This window comes from Nematolebias whitei, chromosome 4 (assembly GCF_014905685.2).
Source record: "Nematolebias whitei isolate Nwh7 chromosome 4, NemWhi1, whole genome shotgun sequence".
NCBI lineage: Eukaryota > Metazoa > Chordata > Actinopteri > Cyprinodontiformes > Rivulidae > Nematolebias > Nematolebias whitei.
In genome coordinates this window covers 53,688,191-53,692,064 of record NC_056501.1, presented here as the reverse complement: position 1 = coordinate 53,692,064, position 3,874 = coordinate 53,688,191, and the positions used below count along the sequence as shown (strand labels likewise).

At 43.1% G+C, this 3,874-nt stretch overlaps 1 long non-coding RNA gene across 1 annotated transcript; it reads right to left on the bottom strand.

Moving 5' to 3' along the window:
• Nucleotides 1-3,067: 3,067 nt before the first annotated feature.
• LOC119409182 lies at nt 3,068-3,462 on the bottom strand. Its single transcript, XR_005186768.1, has 3 exons — nt 3,442-3,462; nt 3,285-3,335; nt 3,068-3,144 (listed from the first exon to the last, which is right to left on the bottom strand). It is a non-coding gene; the product is annotated as an uncharacterized LOC119409182 (long non-coding RNA).
• Nucleotides 3,463-3,874: the final 412 nt, after the last annotated feature.

Sequence of the window (3,874 nt, the reverse complement as noted above, 5' to 3'; positions counted from 1 at the left end):
TACAGCTCATGAAAACCCAAAATGCCTGTCCCAAAAAATTAGCATATCATGAAAAGGTTCTCTAAACAAGCTATTAACCTAACCATCTGAATCAACGACGTAACTCTAAACACCTGCAAAAGATTCCTGAGGCTTTTAAAAACTCCCAGCCTTGTTCATTACTCAAAACCGCAATCATGGGTAAGACTGCCGACCTGACTGCTGTCCAGAAGGCCATCATTGACACCCTCAAGCAAGAGGGTAAGACACAGAAAGAAATTGCTGAATGAATAGGCTGTTCCCAGAGTGCTGTATCAAGGCACCTCAGTGGGAAGTCTGTGGGAAGGGAAAAGTGTGGCAGAAAACGCTGCACAACGAGAAGAGGTGGCCGGACCCTGAGGAGGATTGTGGAGAAGGGTCGATTCCAGACCTTGGGGGACCTGTGGAAGCAGTGGACTGAGTCTGGAGTAGAAACATCCAGAGCCACCGTGCACAGGCGTGTGCAGGAAATGGGCTACAGGTGCCGCATTCCCCAGGTCAAGCCACTTTTGAACCATAAACAGCAGCAGAAGCACCTGACCTGGGCTACAGAGAAGCAGCACTGGACTGTTGCTCAGTGGTTCAAAGTACTTTTTTCGGATGAAAGCAAATTTTGCATGTCATTCGGAAATCAAGGTGCCAGAGTCTGGAGGAAGACTGGGGAGAAGGAAATGCCAAAATGCCAGAAGTCCAGTGTGAAGCACCCACAGTCAGTGATGGTCTGGGGTGTCATGTCAGCTGCTGGTGTTGGTCCACTGTGTTTTATCAAGGGCAGGGTCAATGCAGCTAGCTATCAGGAGATTTTGGAGCACTTCATGCTTCCATCTGCTGAAAAGCTTAATGGAGATGAAGATTTCATTTTTCAGCAAGACCTGGCACCTGCTCACAGTGCCAAAACCACTGGTAAATGGTTTACTGACCATGGTATTACTGTGCTCAATTGGCCTGCCAACTCTCCTGACCTGAACCCCATAGAGAACCTGTGGGATATTGTGAAGAGAAAGTTGAGAGACCAAGACCCAACACTCTGGATGAGCTTAAGGCCGCTATCGAAGCATCCTGGGCCTCCATAACACCTCAGCAGTGCCACAGGCTGATTGCCTCCATGCCACGCCACAATGAAGCAGTCATTCATGCAAAAGGATTCCCGACCAAGTATTGAGTGCATAACTGAACATGATTATTTGAAGGTTGGTATTTGTTGTATTAAAAACACTTGTATTTCATTGGTGGGATGAAATATGCTAATTTTTTGGGACAGGCATTTTGGGTTTTCATGAGCTGTATGCCATAATCATCAGTATTAAAACAATTAAAGACCTGAAATATTTCAGTTGGTGTGCAATGAATCTGAAATATATGAAAGTTTCATTTTTATCATTACATTATGGAAAATAATGATCTTTATCACAATATGCAATTTTTTTGAGAAGGACCTGTACTAGTATTTCTGATTTTCTGCTTGTTGTTGAAGCTGACATCAGGGGTTGTTTGATTTTTTTCCACACATCTCATCTTTTTGCTTTCCATCAAACGTGTCAGCAACAGTGTTTAAGCACTCCTTCAGGACTGTCCCGTCACTAAATTTTTTTTTTATTTTGCCCCTAAATCCACGATACCTTGAGTGAACACTCAGCAGCTGCTGGGCTGTAACAGTATTTGTGGTGAGGAGGGTGGATCTGTCATACTGGGCTTGCAGTTCAGTTAATTTACTGATCTGCTCGACTTCAGCAGATCACGATGCTCAAAAGAGATGTCGTGAAGAGCGCTTCATGTTGCCACATTTAATTAATGCGACCGTTTTGGAGCACTTGATGCAAACAGGCTTTGATCTGCCTGCCGGAAGAATGAACATACATGTCTCTGTCCATTCATCTTTGAAACAGCAGTTTTCAGCATCCATTGTTCTTATTTTGGAGCACGACATGCTGTCGCCTCTGTCTCTTCTCCGCTCCAGTGAGCTCGCTGCAGTGGCCGTGCAGGAAAAACTAAAGGTTTGACTATTACCACTATTACCGTAACACCTGAAGTAGAGTGAACCTCCAAAACACACCTCCTGCAGCTCTGCTTGGCTCTGCACCCAAGCTGTCTATTGCTGGAAAAATGCTCCATGAAAATTATCTCTTTTCTTGAATTTACCAGACTGGACTAGAGTTGCATTCAGGACCAAAAAAATCCGATCCAACCCAGCCTGCAGTCAAACCCCACCCGACCCGAATAATTAACAATAATTACAGGTCAGAACCCGGAAAAAACCCTGGACCCTGGGATGGACCCTGCTCTGATACGTCTGCTTTGGGATCTCACCTGTTTGGGTCGTCGGCCGCACGCGTTCTCTGAGCGCAGCGGCTGAGTGAACGTCCATTTGTGCAATGATCACTTCCTGGCAGTACAGTCCAGCTGAAGCTTAACTGAACTTTTTACCTGTTTCAGGGCTGGTCAGCTCGCAGTGAAATGGCTGTGTACGGCTGATGAATGTATGGCCGGCTATGTTATCATATAATTGGATTGTGGCTGATCCTGACCCAATCAAAAGCCCGACACCGACCCGGCCCGCCCATCCAGCACATTATCATGGTCCGGCCCACCCCAAATTCGGGTCCGGTGGGGCTGGGCTTAGGGCTCGGGTTAGAAATGACAGTTCTAGATTGGGCAAGAGTCTGGACAGAACCATCACTTGGTCCCAGTGGGGATGCCTGAACTAAAGGATGACTCATCTCTCAGTTCCTGCCTCAGGTCTTTGCTGGTTGTTATGGTTTCTAAAAGATTTAACTTTTAGATACTGCTTTTCTTTATTCTGTAGTAAACACTTGTTTTTGTTCTTTGTAGGCCTTATTATTCTTTTGACATTGATTTGTCCATTCTCCCAATGTTTTAAGAATGCATTGCACAATACGCCACCATGGATAGAAAATGAGAATCTTGCTTCTTGGAAACAAAATCTCAAAGAAGTAGAGGAGGTTTAAAAAATGTTCACAGTGCAGTAGGGCTCCTCATTTTGTTAATAAATTGTGGCTTTCTTGAGTTTACCTTGTTGAAATGGAAACATCCACTCTCCACATAAATTCTTCCAGTGTGGGAAGGTGAGGATCTTTCTGCGAGGAAGCTGCTTCCAGAGCTGCACGACTGAAAATGCAAAAACAATGTAAACAAAAAGTTGTACCTGCATGCATCACTGTCCTAATAAACTTAAGACATCTAAAGAAAAAATTTAGTAGAGTGAAATTTGTCGGCAACAAGTGAATTACGCATAAAATTCAACATACCGATTTCCAAAAACCACACTGGAGAAGTCTGTGATGAAGTCTTCAGGTATCCTAATGACAAAACATGACACAAACAAGGATTGCAGTGTTTGTTAAAGAAGCAGCCGGTGTATGAAAGTGTATGTATCGTGAATGAAAGCAGAAAGAGGGTTCTTACTTCAGCTCACTTAGATCTTCCTTAAAGGCCTAAACACAAATAAAGGTTTAATTATAAAATCAAGAGAAAAAGAAAGTACACCTCCATTTAATTCTAGGGTTTTGGACACCAGGACATAATAAAAAATACATCTGTTCTTTACCATGTTACACAATAATAAAGTCATATCAAGTTTAAAAAAATACACAGTAGATTCCATCATGTCATTATTTATTAAAACAAAACTAAAATGGAAAAAAATGTGTGGAAAACATTAAATACACGATGTATCATCATCAGTGTGATCACCTCTATCCACCTTATTCCAGGGGGCTCTACTCTATAAATGATTATGGGTACAACTTCCTGTCAGACCAGAAGCAGCAGTAAGTATTGGTAAACCATGGTAGTGGAACACAGACCATGGTGTATTTGAAAATAATTGACATCAGTT